The following is a 20,934-nucleotide window of genomic DNA, read 5'->3' as shown; positions in this document are numbered from 1 at the left end:
CAGTCAGAACTCATTTTACAGAAATGCACAAGTATTTTTCCAAGTCTTTGAAGTCACATTCTTCTTCTTTCTCAGCAAACCCTTTTATAAACTTCACAGGTTCAGCAGTTGAAGCTCCAAGCTTTTTTCCAATTTTGTTCATAGTGTTATCACCCATACAACTATGTGCCGGAAAAGAATAATGGACATCTCTGGGTCAAGTTTCTTGCAGCGAATATGACGTGGGATTTAATGACTTTTCTTGCCTGTTCCAAAAAAATCAATAACTTTGAAAATTCTTGACTTATGAACATTGCAACAAATCTAAGTAGCTTAATGATAACATCTGTGTCATTTGACAGTACAATTACTCAATTGGAACCATTTTAAACAGCCCACCCAACATGTGGCACAACACAAAGGTCATCTTCCTTCAATTTGACTTAAAATTCTTGAACAATATGGCCCATACCTTTAGAATATATCTCTACAGGCAACAACTCCTCAGTGACAGTCACTCCTTTTGCAATAATTTGAAATTCAGTGTTCACTGAAACATCAGCAATGTATTGGCGAGGTAACATCTCCAAGTTTATCTTGTTCGATGTTGATGACAAAGAATTTATCAAGTTGCACAGGTATAGGTCTTGAATGTATGATGCAGGCAAGTTCAATTGTTCCACTTGTAGACATTCGTCTGATTCTCTCACATACTTTTACAGATAGTTTAAGATAACTGTCAAGGACAATGTTCAGATCTTGAAAGGTGCACATTGGCTTGGATATCTGTGGAACAGTCTGAATGACCTCCTTGAAGTTTTGCATGGATGAAATCTTGACCATTCACAATTGTGAAATGTATTCCAAAGGAACAGCAGTTTTCAATGAGGACACATTTTGAATTGAGATTCTTCCAATTAAAGTTGTTTTTTCAAGCTCTTCTACGAGTTTGCTCTTCACTGGTTTTGTTTCAGCATCTCAATCAAATAATGTGTTTGCTGGAAGTAGATCATGCAACAGAATGCCCTTCATAAATTCACCCCTTCATTTTGCTATATCCATCTCTCTGTGTGCTTGCAAAAGTTGTTTTTTGTAACCTTTTTTGTAGTGGTTAGTTGGACGAAAGTCTTACTACGGCAATAAAAGCGTGAAAGTTTAACTTTAGTGATTATGTCAAACAGCTTTTTCTCTTTCAAAACAATCTCTCCTGCTTTAGTTCTGAGTATAGTTTTGATTCTTGTTCCAGGACATCTAGTAGATGTCTTTTTATATTGTTATCCACATATTGTTTGGTCACAAGGTTATGTAGTTGCACAGGCTCAGTCATTTTAATGGGGCTTCCATGGTACTGCATGAAATGAAGAAGGCTGTCAACATGTTTATTAAAATGCTCCCCTCTATTTCCCACAAGTTCATGGTGAGGTACAGTTTAACTGTGGTCCATTACTTTTGAAATTGTCATCTATCTGAAAACATTGCAAATAGAAAGGACTTTATGGTAAACCAGCTGCCATTGAGCAACATATTCACTTGTATGTGCCTGACCAACAATTCCCTTGGAGCTTTTCTGTGATCTTTGGATTGTCTGTTCCAGTTTCATCTCTGGAGCCACAGCATTGAACCTTCCCTCTGTCTTTCACCACAAAATGTCCTTGGATGAATTTTCTGTAGAGGAATGGTTTTTCCACCTCTACCTTCTTCACACTTTCCAAATACCAGGACCCATATCTCAGTAAGTTCATGTAACTGAATTCATGTAACACAGTCATCAGTGGCTCCACAGTCTTCATGTGCAGCTCCCGATCACCTTCCCAACCAGCATCTACAATGTTTTTCACTAGAGATATTGGTGGTCATTACAACCCTGGCGGACGGTGTTAAAGCGGCGGTAAGACCGCCAACAGGCCAGCGGTAAAAATTTTGGAATTACGAACAAAGACAGCCACTTTAACACTCCGACCACCACAGCGGTACAAACAAACACCGCAACGGTAACCGCCAACAGACAGGCGGAGGACAAAGTACCGCCCACAGTATTACAACAGTCCAATCCGCCACCTTTTCCAGGGCGGATTCACCGTGGATAAAAACACGGCGGAAACAGGCATTTCGAATGAAAAACACTCACCTCTGCACACTCCACGAGAAATGAGGACACCATGGAGCCGGAACTCCATATTCTTCCTACGATAGTCTTCCTGCTCCTGTACCAGGAGCACCAATGCCAGTGGCGAAGACCACGGTGAGTACTGCACCTACAACACAGGGGAGGGGGAGGCAAAAAACAGGGACACACAAACGCAACACCCCCACCCCCCCACACCCACTACAACACACACACCAATGCAGATCTATACATTACAGTTACACCCCCCAACCCCCCGGAAGAATGCAAAGACAAAAGGAAATTAGTGTAACCATTGTAATATATCAAAATTCAGTAAGTAAAAATATACATATATACACTATTAACAAAATATACACCACGATTAATAGTTCAGGTATTGCACCATGTATAGTCCGTGGACCACTGGGCCCAGAATGCATGGGCGAGTGCCACACACGTTACCAGATCAAAACAGAGAGAACACTGCTGGGGCATCAGATAGAAATACAACAGGCACCTCATGGGGAAAGGAAGGGGGGGGCACCTCAGCCGGATGAGTGCACGACGCCAGCTCCACGAGGGGGCTCCATGCCCATTGATGTATCCTGGGGAGTGCAAAGCCACAGTCTCTCAAGTCTCTACAGTGGGTGGTTTGCCCACTGTACCATCCTGGGGAGTGCAAAGCCACAGTCTCTCAAGTCTCAACAGTGGGTGGTTTGCCCACTGTATCATCCTGGGGAGTGGAAAGCCACAGTCTCTCAAGTCTCAACAGTGGGTGGTTTGCCCACTGTACCATCCTGGGGAGTGCAAAGCCACAGTCTCTCAAGTCTCAACAGTGGGTGGTTTGCCCACTGTACCATCATGGGGAGTGCAAAGCCACAGTCTCTCAAGTCTCTACAGTGGGTGGTTTGCCCACTTGACCATCCTGGGGAGTGCAAAGCCACAGTCTCTCAAGTCTCTACAGTGGGTGGGTTGCCCACTGTACCATCATGGGGAGTGAAAAGCCACAGTCTCTCAAGTCTCTATAGTGGGTGGTTTGCCCACTGGACAATCCTGGGGAGTGCAAAGCCACAGTCTCTCAAGTCTCTACAGTGGGTGGTTTGCCGACTGTACTATCCTGGGGAGTGTAAAGCCACAGTCTCTCAAGTGGATAACAGTCTCCACTGGTTCTGGAGGGGGACTGGTGCCCAGAGTGCTTCATCCTGTGCAGGACAGAGGTAGTGGATGCATGTCTCCACTGGTTCTGGAGGGGGACTGGTGCCCAGAGTGCTTCTTCCTGTGAAGGACAGAGGTAGTGGGTGCATGTCTCCACTGGTTCTGGAGGGGGACTGGTGCCCAGAGTGCTTCATCCTGTGCAGGACAGAGGTAGTGGATGCATGTCTCCACTGGTTCTGGAGGGGGACTGGTGCCCAGAGTGCTTCATCCTATGAAGGACAGAGGTAGTGCATGCATGTCTCCACTGGTTCTGGAGGGGGACTGGTGCCCAGAGTGCATCACTCACCCCGTGACGGTCCCTGTTGCGTCAGTGCCCCTGCCGCTCATGGGCTTGCGGTGCTTGAGTTGGCGGTTCTTGCCCTGTTCAGCTGTGCTTGAGTTGGCGGTCCTTGCCCTGTTCAGCGGTGCTTGCCCTGTTCAGCTGTGCTTGACTTGGCAGTCCTTGCCCTGTTCAGCGGTGCTTGCCCTGTTCAGCGGTGCTTGACTTGGCGGTCCTTGCCCTGTTCAGCGGTGCTTGCCCTGTTCCGCGGTGCTAGACTTGGCGGTCCTTCATTGCCCAGCTGGGCTGGGGCTGGCGGTCCTTCATTGGTCAGCTGGGCTGTGGCTGGCGGGGTCCTCCTGGGAAGCTGGTCTGTGGCTGGCGGGGCCCTCCTGGGCAGCTGGGCTGTGGCTGGTGGTGGCCTCCTGGACAGCTGGGCTGTGGCTGGCGTGGTCCTCCTGGGCAGCTGGGCTGTGGCTGACGTGGCCTCCTGGCCAGCGACGATGGGGCTGGCGGTGGCCTCCTGGGCAGCGGAGATGATGGCGGTCTTCTCCGCCGTGCTGCTCCTCCCAGACTTTCCGGGTTTCTTCTGCCCCTTCCCCACCTTGGGAGGAGTCACAGCTGAGTCCACACTCCCCCCGGGACCCCTGTGAGTGGCTTGGCTGACTGGAGTCTTCCCCCTCTCCCGCCGGGCACTGGCCAACTTCTGGTGCTTCACAGAGGGGGGACTGGCTGTGCTGTGGCTCCGTGACACACTGGCTGGCCTGGTGGCCGGTACACTCCACATACCTGTGACAACAGGCACCACTGGTCCCGGAGATTTTGTGGCTGAGGTGCTAGTTCGGGACCTATGAGTTGGACGGGGGTGGTGGGAAATAGGTTAAGGATGGACAGGAAAAGTTGTTTGGAGACACTGGGACGGGTAGCTGGAGGGGGTTTGGGAGTGGAGGAAGAGGTGGTGGTTGTAGGAGGTGTATGTTTTGTGGCTTTGGGTGCAGGTGCATGCGCTGGAGGCTGTTGTGAGGTGGATGTATGTTGGGTGGGTGTGTGCCTGCGTTTGTGTATCTTGGGAGGGGGAGTCACAGACACACTGGGAGACGACACAGGTGATGTGTGAATGGTAGTGGGGGTGGTGAGTGCACGTGAGCGGGGTGTGGTAGTGGGTGTGCTGGTGCGGGACGTAGTGGCTGTAGTGGTAGTGCATGCAGGTGTGAGTGGAGACAAGCCTGGGAGGGAGGAGGGAGACGAGGAGGAGGGGGACACAGTGGAGGCAGTGGATGTTGGTGTGTCTGTATGTGTGTGATGCTTGCGTGAGTGCCTGTGGGATGTGTGGTGCTTATGTTTGCCTGAGCTTCCATTGTCTGGTGAGGTGTGTGCAGGCTGGTCTGATGGTGTGCTTGGGATAGGCAGAGGTACAGGGGATTGGGTCTGGGTGGAGGAAGATGGAGGGTGGAGGCTAGACACAGGGACAATGGCTGCCATCAGTGCTGAGGACAGAGTTTGAAAGGTTCGATGAAGGGCCGCCTGACCAGAATGAATGCCCTCCAGGAATAAATTGGTTTGTTGCAACTCCCTTTCTACACCCTGGATGGCATTCAAAATGGTAGACTGCCCAACAGTGAGGGACCTGAGGAGGTCAATGGCCTCCTCACTGAGGGCAGCAGCGGTGACAGGGGCAGGGGCTGAGGTGCCTGGGGCGAAGGTGATGCCCACCCTCCTGGGTGAGCGGGCACGGGGCGAAGGCTGAGGGGCTGCTGGGAGGGCGGTGCTGGTAGGGGGGGTGGCGGCTGTACCTGTAGTAGTGGGGGGCACAGATGTGATCCCACAAGGGAGCTCCCATCGGAGGACGAGTCCGTGTCGCTGGTTGCAGCTCCTGTCCCCGCCGTGGTGCTCCCCTCGCCCTCCGTCCCACTGGTGTATTCAGAGTCCGTAGTGTGGCCCTCCATGGCCATGTGGGATGCAGCTCCCTCGTGCTCCGGTGCCACTGGTCCTCCGCCTGATGATGCTAATGCACACAAGAACAGGGAGACAACAAAAACGGTGGGGGGGAAAAAGAAGAAAGACATGTTGAGTGCATGGCTTACCGCTATCGTTGGCGGACAAGACAGACACAGCAGCCCCCTGCACTACACCGCGCTCTTGGGCTCTACAGTGCAATTCCTGGGAAATGGCCTACAAGGCTATGGACGACATCTGCACACATAGATGACACAGGTGCATGACTAGCTGTACTTGGCACTCTACAGAGGTGGGGTGGGGGGCCACAGGGCCATGCCTTACGAAGGGGCCTAGCCTACGGAACTCGCCCTGGCCTAGGGAAAGCTACAGCCCTCCTCCCCCACCCAGACACCTCCACTGCGCGCAAAGTAAGCTGAATGAGAGTGTACTCACCCCCTTGTGTCTGCTGTGATGCCCTCAAGCGCCCATCCAACTCCGGGTAGGCCACCGGCAGGATCCGGAACATCAGGGGGGGTCATGGTTCGACGGGCACCCCTCCCACGTTGGGAGGCCATCCCCAGCTGAGCCTCCCCCGTCTTCTTGTTCCAGCGGCGAATGTCCTCCCATCTTTTCCGGCAGTGGGTGCTCCGTCTGTGGTGGACCCCAGGGTCCGGACGTCCTTGGCGATGGCACGCCAAATATCCTTCTTCTGGTGGGCGCTGACCTACATGAAATGTACAGGGGTAGAAGAGAAGTCATTACCAACTGTGCCGTCAAAGTGAGTGGCCCCCATCCCTACCCTTGCCATGTGGCACATGCACCCACCGTCTTTCATGCACTCAGAACTCTGCCCCCTTCATTCTTATAACCAGCCCTCTCCACACAGGCATAGCCCATACTACATGCTCCCTGTGTACTTACCTGTTGGTCTGGAGGACCGTAGAGTAGCGTGTACTGGGGGAGGACCCCATCGACAAGCTTCTCCAACTCCTCCGATGTGAAGGCAGGGGCCCTTTCCCCAGACGCACGAGCCATTGTCTCTTCCAGACCGAGGTCACAGCAGCACTTGCAGTGTAGGTCCTCTCCTGTCGAAGATCAGGTATCGAGTGATTCAACAGATAGAAAATGGCGGTCACGTCCGCGGCGGTGCGTACCATCACCGCCGGCGTACATCGTCATTGGCTCCTGGGACCCATAGGGTCCAATGTTAACCAATGCAGCATTGCGCCGCGGTCTTCGACCGCCTACCGCAACGGTGTACAACGCCAGCGCAGTTACCTCACATCCCATTGTCCCACTTTACAGGTCAGGCAGCCGCCATTTCAGGGGCCCACATGGCCTAATTACCAACTGCGTCACACATACCTAGGCCTACTCTCAACACACATACAGGCCAGATTTTGTGTAGGAATGGTGTTCTGTGTAGACTGTGGGTACATACCGCTGAGTTTTGACTCTGTGCTCGCTGTTGTCCTTCATAGGCACCGTCCGCTGGGACATGTGAGGAGATGGCGGAATCCTCCGGTGTACCGACCGCTGGTGGACCTGTCGACAATGGAGAAGCGACATTTGATAATCACTTACAGGTTTGACCGTGCCACAATCCAGGAACTGTGTACCCAGTTGGAGCCAGACCTGATGTCAGCAATCCACCATCCCACAGGAATCCCCCCTCAAGTGCAGGTGCTGTCAGTGCTCCATTTCCTTGCAAGTGGGTCATTTCAAACAACTGTGGCCATGGCATCAGGGATGTCCCAGCCTATGTTTTCCAACGTATTGTCCAATTGTATTGTACTGCCCTGCTGAAACACATGTGGAGCTACATCTTTTTCCCTCAGGTGGAGGACTTGCCTACAGTGAAAGGTGACTTCTATGCCCTTGGACATATCGCCAACATCATAGGTGCCATTGATGGGACCCATGTGGCTTTGGTCCCCCCCACAGGAGTGAACAGGTGTACAGGAACCGGAAGAGTTATCATTCCATGAATGTACAGATGGTATGTTTGGCCGACCAGTACATCTCCCATGTGAATGCCATGTTCCCTGGCTCAGTGCATGACGCCTACATCATGCGGAATAGCAGGATCCCTTATGTGATGGGTCAACTCCAGAGGCACCGTGTGTGGCTATTAGGTGACTCTGGTTACCCCAACCTGTCATGGCTACTGACCCCAGTGAGGAATCCCAGGACAAGGGCAATGGAACGCTACAATGAGGCCCATGGGCGGACTAGGAGGGTGATCGAACGCACCTTCGGCCTCCTGAAGGCCAGGTTCCGGTGCCTCCATATGACAGGTGGATCCCTATTCTACTCACCAAAGAAGGTGTGCCAGATCATCGTGGCCTGCTGTATGCTTCATAACTTGGCTTTGCGACGCCAGGTGCCTTTTCTGCAGGAGGATGGTCCAGATGGCGGTGTTGTGGCAGCTGTGGAGCCTGTGGACAGTGAGGAGGAGGAAGCAGAGGAAGAAGACATGGACAACAGGGACTCAGTCATCCAGCAATATTTCCAGTGAAACACAGGTGAGAATACATTCCTGCCTACTACATGTACTTTTACACTTCTACCTCTATCCTATCCGTCGATTTCACCCAGTGTATGGTCACTGAGTTGTCACTTTCCCTTACGGATTCACAGGTGTGGGTCCCAACGTGTGTCATCTGCTTAGATTCCTCATGGACTAGAGCTGTGTGACATAGGTATGTTGACATTACTATTTCCTGAGAATTTTGTCACTGTAATTACAAATACACTATTTTGAAATCACAGACAGACTCCAGATCTTTTGGTGCTTTAGGTGTGTTTATTTACATAAAAAATATTGGAGGGGGAAGTTAAATGGTGAGGGGTGATGGCGGAGGAGTGTCCATGACAGAGTCCAGTCTATTAGTCTCACAGGTGCATTGCCCATATGGGCATAGGAAGTGGAGCTGGGGCAGTTTCAGTATGGACAGGGTGACAAAGTGGGACAGTGGGATGACAATCAGGGTGGTCTCATTTCTTGGCGGGGGTCTTGGCATTGTGCTCTGTCTTGTTCCTGGATCTTAGGGACCGATTGTGGGGTGGTTCTCTGTCTGCAGGGGGTGGGGTGCTGGTGTGGTCGTCCTGTGGAGGTGCCTCCTGTCCACTAGTGCCGGCGGAGGTGGTGGGCAGTTCATCATCCATGCTAGTGTCAGGGGCCCCTTGTAGTGCCACAGTGTCCCTCCTGGTGTTGAGTATTTCCTTCAGCACCCCTACGATGGTGCCCAGGGCGGAGCTGATGGTTCTGAGTTCCTCCCTGATCCCCAAATACTGTTCCTCCTGCATGCGCTGGGTCTCCTGAAACTTGGCCAGTACCGTTGCCATCGTCTCCTGGGAGTGGTGGTATACTCCCATGATGGAGGAGAGGGCCTCGTGGAGAGTGGGTTCCCTTGGCCTGTCCACCACCTGTCGCACTGCAGCCCTCCCAGTTCCCCTGTGTTCCTGGGCCTCCGTCCCCTGGACCATGTGCCCACTGCCACGGCCGACAGGTCCCTGTTGTTGTTGGGGTGGTGGGTTATCCTGGGTTCCCTGTAGTGGTGGACACACAGCTGATTGACATGTCCTGGGGACGGAGGTATGGGCCCGCTGGGTGGGTGCTGTGCTGGTGTTTCCAGAGGGGGGAAGGTCTGTCGTGGCCTGTGCCTGTGTGAGGGGAACCGACTGTCCCGCGCCCACGATGGTCCGGGCTGGTCATCTAGATCCAGTTGGACAGAGCTGCTTTCATCACTGTGGGCCTCTTCTGTGGGTGGAGTGGAGATGTCTGGACCCTCCTGTCTGGTGACGTTGGGTAGTGGTCCTGCAGGGGTGTAAAGGCATGATTATTGCATCTGTGTGTGTCATGGTTGGCAATGGGTGGGTGACCGTGTACCCCAATTGCTTGCATTCCTGTGTGGGAGCTTGTGTGATGAAGGTTTAGGGGGGTGTATGGGTATGTGCAGTGGGCATGCTTTAGTGATGGGTGTCCATGCGTTGGTGTTGCATGCAGGGCTTGGTGTTGGGATGGGTGGTTTGTGATATTGGTACATTTGTGAGGAGTTGGAGTGATAGGGGTGGGGGGCGAGGGTGGGGGTATGTGATAGCATGCAGGTAGGGTGGGGGATATGGTAGTTAAAGGTTTGACTTACCAGAGTCCATTCCTCCACCGACTCCTGCGAGGCCCTCAGGATGCAGAATCACCAAGACCTGCTCCTCCCATGTTGTTAGTTATGGGTGAGGAGGTGGGGGTCCGCCGCCAGTCCGCTGAACCGTCTGGTGGTGTCTTGAGACCACGGAACGCACCTTCCCCCGTAGGTCGTTCCACCTCTTCCTGATGTCGTCCCGGTTTCTGGGGTGTTGTCCCACTGCGTTGACCCTGCCGACTATTCTTCGCCATAGCTCCATCTTCCTTGCAATTGAGGTGTGCTGCACCTGTGATCCAAATAGCTGTGGTTCTACCCAGATGATTTCCTCCACCATGACCCTGAGCTCCTCCTCCGAAAGCCTGGGGTGTATTTGCCGTGCCATGGGGTGGTGTAGGTGATGTGTGGGGTGGTGTGTGTGGTGTTAAGTGTGGTGATATGTAGTGCTGTGTGGTGTTTTGTGCGTGGAAGTTATGTGGGTGATGGTGTTGTGTGCCTGTGGATGCTAGTTTGTAGATGGTGGTGTCTCTCTCTGGCCTTCTCTCTGTAATATCGGTCGTAGGGGTTTGTGGGTGATGTGGGTGTGTGTTTTATATTGTAATGGGTGTGTGGGAGTGGTGTGTGTATGTGTATCAGGTGTGTGTATTTTGAATTGTCCAATGTGGCGGTGTTTTGTAGAAGTGTGTGTATTTTGAGCGCGGCGGTGTGTACCGCCAATGGAGTACCGCAGTTGAAAGACCGCCGCGTGGATTAGTGTGTCGTGATAGTGTGGGCGTATTTCTGTTGGCGTGACGGTGGAGGTTATTTTTTTGCCAGTTTATCACTGACCTTTGGTGTGGCGGACTTGTGTGGGTGTCTGAATTTTGTTGGATTCCGAGATGTGTGTCATAATAGCTTTTTGCGGTTTTCCGCGGCTGCGGCGGTGTGTTGGCAGTCTTCTGCACGGCGGTAAGCGTATTTTACCGCCAATGTTGTAATGAGGGCCATTATGTGTAAAACTTTTCCACAAAGTTCTGATTTTTCTTCACATTCTTTGGCAACCTCTACGAACTTGGTTTTCAGGTTTTCTGATTTTAACCTGAGTGTATTGAACATTGTCTGGCTTTGCATTATGTCTTTTGAATGACGTGCACCCTGTGTCTTGTTCAATTCTCAGATAAGATACACAAAACCTAATTTGGAATTCTTGCTCCAAGCACTAGAAAGCTTTCCAGTGCAATGTTTCTGTAGCCTAAGATATGATGACCATATGTTGCAATAAACATGATGACAGTTTTGCTTCCAAAGATTTTAGCATTAATAAGTGCATCGTCTATGCCACATCCACTGAGATAACTTCCTGCACAACACAACTTTTGTCATATGGAAAACACCCATCATCAATTTCTACTGGATGCCTCATGAATGTGTCAGCTACAATAAGGAAAACACCTTCATCGCAGAAAATTGGCAGGATAGTCCCGTCTTCAAGCTGAGCACACATATTTTGTAAAACTTTTAGAGGCGTGTATACTGTTGCGTAGTTTGTGACTGGAGATGGTGTTACTGGTAAAAACCCAACCTTCCTCAGTGGGATGGTGTTCTGGGAGATCAGAGCATGAATTCCAGCCCACGGAGGAACTGGCTTTTATTCATCCTTCAGTCCACACTGAATAAGCAAAAAGAAAAATTCAGTTAAATCAGCTCTGTAAACCACAGCATCAGGTAGAAGATTTCTTTCCTCAGTCAATTTTAAACTTTCTGGTAGACTGGGACCTATTGATAGCTTGTAGTGATTTTGCACAAGCTGGCAAGACAGTTGGGTGACAGGTTTGCAGCTTTGTTTATTTATGCCTACAGCTGACACAGCTTGTTTTCCATTATCTACTTAGCTGGTGCAGTCTTGAAAACGCACATTGGTATTATCATGTGTGCTGGACGTTTCGGACAAAGAAGAGCTGCCTTCAAAATCAAAATTATCAAGAGCAGCAATTGTAAATCCTTTCCTGGTAAAGTGACTTGGAAGTGACGTGCTGTTGGATTCACAGGATTTTACAGCATGTGCTGTTAAAAGGTTACTGCTCAGTACTAGGAAGTACGCGGAAGAACGAGTCCCGAAGCACGGGGTTGTGAAAAACGAAAGCGAACCAACGCTTTCGTTTTCCACGACCTACTGGTTTTGGTACCGTAACAACGCATGTCTGAACAACGTACATGTGTAGTTAAGGTACAGAAGAAGGGAGTCGGAGTGGACGCGGTTAAGGAGGAGGTAAGTTGGGCTGGGACTGGGGCTGTTTTTGGGGGGGCTTGGGGTAATTAGGTTGTTTAGGGTTTAGGGGCAGGGGTGGGGACTCTGGGTATTTTTAATTTTTGGGGTGGGGTGGGGGTTGGGGTGATTAGGGTTTAGGGGGGGTCAGGGTTTAGGTTTAAGGGGTGCGGTGGGGTGGGGGGCTGGGGTGGAAGCATGCTGGGTCGTGCATGCTTATTGCTAATGCCTTTACCAGGAATGCGTTTACAACGGTAAAATCGTTGTAAACGCATTTGTGGTAAAGGCATTAGTGGTTAGAACGAGATCGTTGTTCCGACCTCGTTGTTGAGCCACGGGTGGTTTAGGCACCCATGGTTCCGAGATATAACCTTCCGTACTATGTCATTATAACTTGTTGCACTTGTCATAGACTGCATGGTTAGTCATCATTTGTAGCACAGTTTTTCTTTTGAGTTTTCCCTTTGCCATGATGTAATTCATAAAACAAATTTTTTAAAAGACAGAACATTTGCACAGAATAAGCCTGTCTGTTCGTGGGATTGTCTTCCACTTCTTGGCTAATATCTTCAATGTCATCATCAATGTTGTCTGCTTCTGTTCTGAACTCAAGAACTCTAGTTTGTAATAGTTTTGCTTTGCTGATATTAAACAATGATGTTAAAAAATGTAAGACACGATCAGGCATTCTTGTTGACTCCAATGATTTGCAGAGCTCTGGGGCATCACAAGATTTGTCATTAAATCCAAAGTCTAAATCTTTCAGGACTTTTTAAAAAATGGTTACTGCTGATTTTACGGCATTGTGTGACCTTATCTTAGCAGCAAGAAATTCAGGAGTCAAATCAGCTGAGAACATCATAAGTGGGTCATTCTTTTTGTTAGACTGACAAAAATGAGTTCTCTCATTGTATGTTCTCACTAGAAATAGGCTAGTTTGTGTTGCCCACTCAGGAGACAACTTCTATCACCTATGCATCAGAAGTATGGGTGGGCAGTGAGCTCTGCTCCGCTGGTGGATTTGATGAGTTTTTTGTCAATGTGACATCCACTTTCCCAAAAGCAGAGTGGAGCTTGCCATTGTGTGTGCACTGCAGCCCAGTTATTGGCCACACAATGTAAGCACAGTCTGCGCAGTATGTTCTTGCATTTGGGCCTACTAACCAGACCCAACCCTGCTTGGGTCTTCCAAGATTGGCTGCATTCAGGCCAGGGTGCTAGTAGGGCAGGTGGCATTTCACCACACACGGAACTCTGCAGAATTCCACAGAGCGTTTAGCTAACTCCATAGAATTCTTACGGAGTAGAACTTGTGAGCTCCTCCCCATCTCAGAACTGTATTTCCAATGCAGTAAGGTTTATTCTATAAACCGTGCATTGACCCACGGAGAGCAGAAGGCTTTCTGGCCATGACTATCCTGGGACGAAGGCTTTGTGACATGCAACATGACTGGTGCTGATCTGCTAACTCCCTGAGAGGATGGCATCTACACAACAGGCTGACTTCTGACACTCTTTCCAGGTATGGTGCGGAAGGTAATCCCTTAGATCGCACCAGGCAGAGGGTTACAACCACTATGCCCTCAGAATAGACATACGGTTAGGTACGAGCCTCTAGTTCATCTAGGACTACATACATCATCGTTGGAATGTTCATCTTCTTTACCATGTAATGCTGATTACCTTGCTTTGTGTTGTCTGCCTAATAATCGCAGCACACTCTTTAAATCCTGGATTGCGATTGTTTCAATAAATGAATTGAAAACCTATTTCTCATCTTTTTCCTCTCTTTGGCATACATGCGTAATAGTATGAAAGCCATACAATCTCTTTCCACAACTTCCCTGGGCAGTCGGAGTGTCATATTGAGGTTGCTGTAATCACCTTTTACCCCAGAGGGTTTGGAGGTTTGTGTGAGGCACAGTGAGCTAACCAGGAGTTAGCCCAGCTGTTAATGCATTGATAGACTTGGGGCCTGAATTAGATTTTGGCAGAGGGGTTACTCTGTCACAGGGGTGACAGATATCCAGTCTACCAAAATCTAAATCCCATAGGAAACAATGAGATTTAGATTTCGGCAGATGAGATATCCATCACAGTTGTGATGGAGTAACCACTTCAACGAAATCTAAATCAGGCACAATCTTCCCCAACCTGCCATTCTGGCATCCTAAACATGCAGTCCTATTACGAAAGTTGTGTTATGTTATGCGAGTTTATAGAGCGCATGGCTACCCAAAGGCCTCCCAGTGCTGACCGCGAGACACTTGGATTCAACAGAAAGTTATGCTTTAAACAGCCACGTTTTAAGAGCCTTCTGGAAGGATAGTCCATGGCTGATCAGGCAAAGACTAGGTGGTAATGAGTTCCATAACTTGGCCCCCGGGTAAGCCAGAGAACTTCCACCCCATCTAGACTTCTTTACTCTGGGAATCACGGTTAGGGCGGTCGTAGAAGAGCTAAGCTGTCTAGAAGGTGTATAAAAGGAAACCAATGTCCTAAGCAAGGATGGACCTCTATTGTGCAGGACTCTATGAATATAGCACAGGGACTTAAATTCTATCTGGTGTGCCACAGGAAGCCAGTGAAGAGAGGAAATTGCTGCTTTTACAGGTTCATGCCTTGGTATATTACGAAGCAGATGGGCCGAGGCATTCTGAACCACCTGCAGGTTTTTAATCTCAAATCTGGGAGATCCAATATACAGAGCATTGCCATAGTCCAGACGTGAACTAATCATGGCCTGTATGATGAGTCTTTTGGCAACAAAAGGGAGGATTCTAAAAACCTTCCTCAAAGGCCGAAGCAGACCAAAAGAGGTTGCAGAGATTTTATTGACCTGTTGAGCCATAGTGAGTTGGGGGTCAAGCCAGACACCCAAGCTTTCAATGAGAACTTTAGGAGGTAGAAGTTTTTCCAAACCTTCCAGGATAGAGGGATTAGATCTAGGCTGTGAGTGATGTCCAAGTATTTCACTTCAGTCTTATTATTGTTGAGTTTCAACCTTTTTTGGGGCATCCATGCCACCACAGCTTGAAGGCATGGGGCAAGTAGTGTGCTGTTAACACTGGAGTTCATGGATAGTGATACTACCAGCTGTGTGTCAATCGCATATGAAACTAGGGACATTCCCAATGGCTTGACAACTTCTGCCAGAGGTAACATATAAATGTTAAATAGGGTGGGGCTAAGAGAGGAGCCCTGTGGCACTCCCGCAGCTATTCGTGACAGGAGAAGAAAAATAAGACCTGCCCAAGACCTGATACGATCTACCCTTAATAAAGAATGTGATCCACTCTAGGGCGGACGCTGATATTCGGTTCTCTCCTACTATACCAAGAAATATATCAAGGTCTACCATGTCGAATGCAGCACTAAGATCCAGAAGAATGATAGCTGTCACAAAGCCCTGATCCAGACACTTTCTCACCTCTTCAGTGACTGCAATCAAAGCTAATTCAGTGCTATGGAGGGGTCTAAACCCCATCTGTGTAGATTGGAGGATATTGGTATCCTCTAAAAAACTGGACAGTTGAGTGTTGACGTGCCTTTCAATTATTTTAGAAACAGCAGGCAACAGTGATACAGGTCTATAATTACTGAGCAGCAGTGCAGCATCTAAGTTGGTTTTTTTTAGAAGAGGTTTGACAATGGCATGTTTCCATTGTTCTGGTACTGTGCTCCAGGACAGTGAGGAGTTCAAAAGATTAGTGGTAACGGGTACCATAACTGAGGCACCTAATGCCAGTACATGAAGAGGAGCTGGATCAAGGGGACAACCTGACTTAAGAGTGGTGAGAGATTTTAACACGGAATCTTTGGATATATGAAGAAATTTTGAAAAGGTGGCGGAGCACAGGGAATGCTGTCCCATCCCCTCCAAGGGCTGAGCAGTTGCTGTAGAAAGAGTCCAATAGATGTCTAAAACTTTTTGCTGAAAGAACATTGCAAGGTTATTACTATGTTCTTGGGAAGCGTCCATAAGCACAGATTTCTGCTGGACTGGGTAATTTCATCAAATATCCGAAAAATCTCCTTAGGGGAGTTTGATGTCAGCTCAATTTTGGACCCATAATAAGTAGATTGTGCTATTTTAATTTCTGCGTGATAGGACCTAATGGCTCTTCTGTGTCCTAATTTTAAAGAATCATCATAGGACTTTCGCCATCTTCTTTCCAATTTCCTGCATTCTCTTTTGAGATGTAGAAGATGCGGGGAAAACCAAGGAGCACCCTTCCTGCGACATCCTCTGGCTTTAGTAGAGCAGGCAGAAGCACATCTAGGCTACTGGTTATCCAGCTATTAAAAGTTTCTAGCATGTCCATAGTAGTGTTCTTAATGGGGTGTTTTAGCCTTTCCAAGGTATTAATCTAGGCGCCAGCGTCAGAAAAGTCGAACTAAGTTATGAGAGAGTTTTATGGAAGTGGGAGTGGCTAATTCGAGAGTTATCAGAGAATGATCAGACCAGGCCAGAGGGAGGGGCGACATGGGAATGAGCTCCATCATATTTGAAAAAAATAAATCAATGGTCTGCCCCTTCACATGCGTAGGGCCCTTGATCAATTGCACCAGGTTTAGAACATCCATATCCTGGAGTAATGAACTGGTGGAGGAACTATCTGTATCCTCTTCATCAATATTAAAATCACCCAGCAGCGTGAAATTAGGTTTAGAGCATATTAGCTCAGCAATGTGATCTGAGAGGGAATGTAGGAAGATTTCAGGTGGGCCAGGGGGGCGATAAATCAGAGCACCTGAAAAAGTAAACTGGGGGTTCAAAGTGATAGAGAAGTACATGCTTTCACACCCTACTAGCTGCATGGGATCTGAATTAACAATTAGATTGTCCCTGTAAATAATCGCAATGCCCCCACCTCTGGCAAACTCTCTATTATTCCTACTTATCGAATAGCCATGAAGTAATGCCAAAGCAATAACAGGGGCAGAACCCTCATGAAGCCAGGTCTCGGTAAGAAAGAGGGCCATAGGGGAAAGCTGATCCAGGAGCAGATGCATATCCAATTTATGAGCTGCAAGGGAGCAACAGCTTGCCAAGAGGAAGGTACATTTGTTTTCCTCATGGAACAAAGGATCATTATTTTCCAAAATTGGCCGAGGGGACCAGCACAATTCGGTGCAATGGTCCACATTGGTCATGGGGTCAAAACTATGAGTGCAAGTGCTCAGGGAGACCGGCCTCAGGGCATGGAGGAGGTCAGAAGAGTACGGGATTCCTTTCTTCTTGGGATGAACAGGGGGGGCTAGCCTCCAGGCCCGACCTGGCACGGACGGGCACAGACGGGCTTTCCTTAGGCATGCCTTCAGCGCACCATCAGCACACCCTCTGCACGCGTCTGCTGCATGTTGCCTGCATTGGTCTAAATACAGGCCGGCAGGTCGGAAAAGCGGCAACTACACCGCTAACTAAAACAAAATGCCGACTGGCAACGTGCTGTTAGGGAGGAGAAAAAATGGCGCTCTCCAAGAGCAAACACCCCAAGATATTCAAGGATCTGCCAATAACCACCAAAAAGGAAAAGGGCAGGCAGAAAGAAGCCGCGGCAGGTAAATCCAGCCCCAAGGCCACTGAACACGGACCTGGGGGGAGCAATAGTGAAACAATGTACCCTAAAGGAAGTGTCAGCGTGCCAACTAGTGTTAGGCTAGTCTCAAGGTGTATATACTAACAACAGTAAAAACAATATAACATTTTTAAAGTTGAAAAATGTATGCAATTTGAAGATTATTTAAAACGTTGGTCGTGTGGCCGACTATCAACTCACACAGTGTCGTCTGCTGCACGTTGCCTTCATCAGGCTAAATATAGGCTGGCAGGTGGGGAAAGTGGCAACTAGACTGCTAACTAAAACAAAATGGTGGCTGACAACGTGCTGTTAGGGAGGAGAAAAATGGCGCTTTCCAAGAGCAAAGACTCCAAGGTATTCCAGGATCTTCCAATAACCACCAAAAAGGAAAAGGGCAGGCAGAAAGAAGCAGAGACAGGTAAATCCAGACCCCGAGGCCACTGAACATGGACCCAGGGGGGAGTAATAGTGAAACAAAGTAGGAGCCGCAGAGAAGAAACTGCATAACAAAAGTACATTGAGTTGCAGATCAAAATCACCAGCCATATTTTTATCTTTATTCTTGTGAGTAAAGCCCATTGTCTATTTAATGTGTTGTTATACCTCATTGAAAACACATTTATGAAAAAGTTCATAATTGTTTTAAAATACATCACTTTATATATGGAACTGCAAATCTAGCTAAAATATTGGAAATACAGACTTACATGTTTGAGTGCTCCAAGAGATTTCAGACACCTATGTCCTGGTTTATACTTTTTTTGTGCCACATTAGCGCCATTTTTTTATGCAAAAGTGGCACAAACCTACAAAATACAGTTGTAGTTTGTAAGTTTGCACCACTTTTGCATCAGAAAATTACGCTAATGCGGCACAAAAAAAGTATAAATCAGGGCTCTAGTTTATGACAGATGGATCCCTTTACAAACACAACAGTTCTCAGGCTGTCAGTTGTTTTCCTTGTAGGTCAATTCATAAAGAAGGCCATGAAGGAGTCAGTCTGCAAACATCCAGATACTGATCAATACTGGTAACCCTCAAGGGGCAAAAAGGGCTCACAATCATGGTCTGGTAGTTATATAAATAATTAATGCCTCCTACCAGGGACATAAATCTAAGATGCAGATCCTTTTCTGTATCCTAACCACTTCAGGGAGGTGGCCCTACCTCTTCACTATCTCCCCAAAAAGAGGATGTGAATGCCTGATACTCCCAATAAGGCAGAAAATAATTTTTGTGCTTGCACTAGAATTTTCTTTCTTCAGTAAAAAGTTAAGTTGTGAGGGAAATATTCCCTAAAATTCCATGCTGATTTTACAGGGCGTAAGTGAAAGCAGCCAGAACCTTTAAGTTACACTGCTTTCACTCTGCTCTGGGTCATATCTCAACGCTGCAAAAACTGATCACCACATGAAAGGTACCATTGGGCAGGGAAGAATGTTGCCTTTCAAATGTGCCTGTCCCAATCGGATCTTTGTTCAGAGTTTGCCACAGAAGGATGGTCCCTAAGCAAGATCCAGCTTCTGGCCGCCACAGATGATTTGAATGAAGGAAGCAGTTCTCCAGTCATGGTGATGTCTTCCCCCTCCCCTGAAAAAGGGAATTTTAGGCCTTCCTGCACCCCTGGCAAGGCACATTGGGAGTTTTCTCCAAATCTGCTCCTCCAGGTGGCAGAAAGCCCACTAAGTGACAGGTGTTTTGAGGGGAAAAATTCCCAATCTGCCACTGGGCGCCAGAAAGAGTCCTGGTGCTTTAGGTGTGGAGGATAAGGCCTGATGCTTGGACAGGCTGGCTCCATCCCTTTTTTCACATACATATAATGAGCCCTAGAGTCTATTATACTTTTTCACCAGTGAAGGGAGATTAGAGGATGTAACCTCAATTGTTCCAGGTTGACAGAAAGCCCACTGGATGACAGGGATATATTTTATAGCATTATGCCATACCTCCAACGTAAAGCCTCAACAGTCTTTCTGCCCCCATGTGGCCTCAAGCCCCAATACTGCATCCATCCCCATGGCATTTGAAAGGAGCATTTATGCATAATTTGCATGTATGGGTCAACATAAAGGGATTATTCCCCACCCCATATTCTGCTTCCCCTGGGTGAGAGAAAGCTTTCTCATGCCTGTGGTGAGTGTTGCAGGATAGTGCCAGGATTGGCAAGCCCTCTACCAATTTCTGTTTTGGAAGGGAGTGGGTCAACAACCCATTATGCTTCCTCCTTGGGGCATAAATACTTTCTGGTGCCCAGACTTCAAACCTTATGCCAAAATGTCTCAGTGTATTTTTCCCTGGTGGTTTACTGTACTTCCCGACCCCTCTGGGATGGGCAGAAAGGGGTCAGAACCTCCCTAATCTATCTTACCCAGGGGTGATGAAAGCCCACTGTACTACAGGGGAAAAATGAGAAAAGGGCACTGGGACATTTTGTCATCAGGTTTGACACCTGGGCACCAAACAGTATTTCTGGCCCCAGAAGGAAGCATAATGGGTGGTTGACCCACTTACCTCCAGCTTGTATGTCAAAACTACAGCCAAAGAAATCCCAGTTTCCTCTCACCTGCCATAGTGAATGTCCACAGTATTCGGGCCTGGTTTAAATAGAAACCAGGGATTCTTGAAATCTGGAAACCCAGGAGAACCAATGGTGTTGTGGCTTGCATGAATATCAGCATATTTTCTTCAACAGAGTGGCCTGTAAACATCAAAGTATGGCTCAAAAAGAATATCTTCTCCATATTTATGTGACAGAAAACTTGGGCACATCAAGTCTTTGAACAAAGCTTTACCATCCTCTTACATGTCTCCTGAGTGAAACGTGGCCTCATGAATAGGTAGGCCTAACCCATTTCACAGGAAAATAAAAAAACTGTAATGATACAAAGACATCAGTGACACCACCTTAACTCAACACAGTCCAATTTTAGACCAGTTGATGTTGCAGGCAATAGGCCCACCTTGCCAAGTGTGACACCATTTTCATTAGAAAAACTGTGGGAACATTGAGTGGTAGGAATGTGTTGATCCTCATATATTGCAGAACCTCCCCTCATAAAAAAGGGTGTCAAATCAGTGATTGTAGCCAATGCTTGACATTTCCAAAGAATTCTGGGTAAGAAACCATGGTCGGATTCACAAAAATGATACTGCCATGGACTGTGCTCAGTGACTAGTTTTCTGAAATGTCTGGGTTTAGTAGAATTTCCTGAGCTCAAATATGGAGCTACCGACATGACAATGTCTGGATGCCTTGTTTTAAAAAACATCTGGGTTGGAAGATTTCCTAAGAGCTAGCTGAGCTCAAACCTAAAAACCAGAATGGGTGATTTTCAAAGGAACATTTTTTTACATTGGCCTTTCCTGTCTTGGGCCCATGGGATCACACAAACAAGAGGAGTAGCATTTTCATCTGGAAAAGTGTGGAAAGCCAGGGTGGTAGGAATATTGTTGATCCCCAGTTT

This window comes from Pleurodeles waltl, chromosome 9, assembly GCF_031143425.1.
Source record: "Pleurodeles waltl isolate 20211129_DDA chromosome 9, aPleWal1.hap1.20221129, whole genome shotgun sequence".
NCBI classification, from domain to species: domain Eukaryota; kingdom Metazoa; phylum Chordata; class Amphibia; order Caudata; family Salamandridae; genus Pleurodeles; species Pleurodeles waltl.
Note: the sequence above shows the minus strand (reverse complement) of the source record.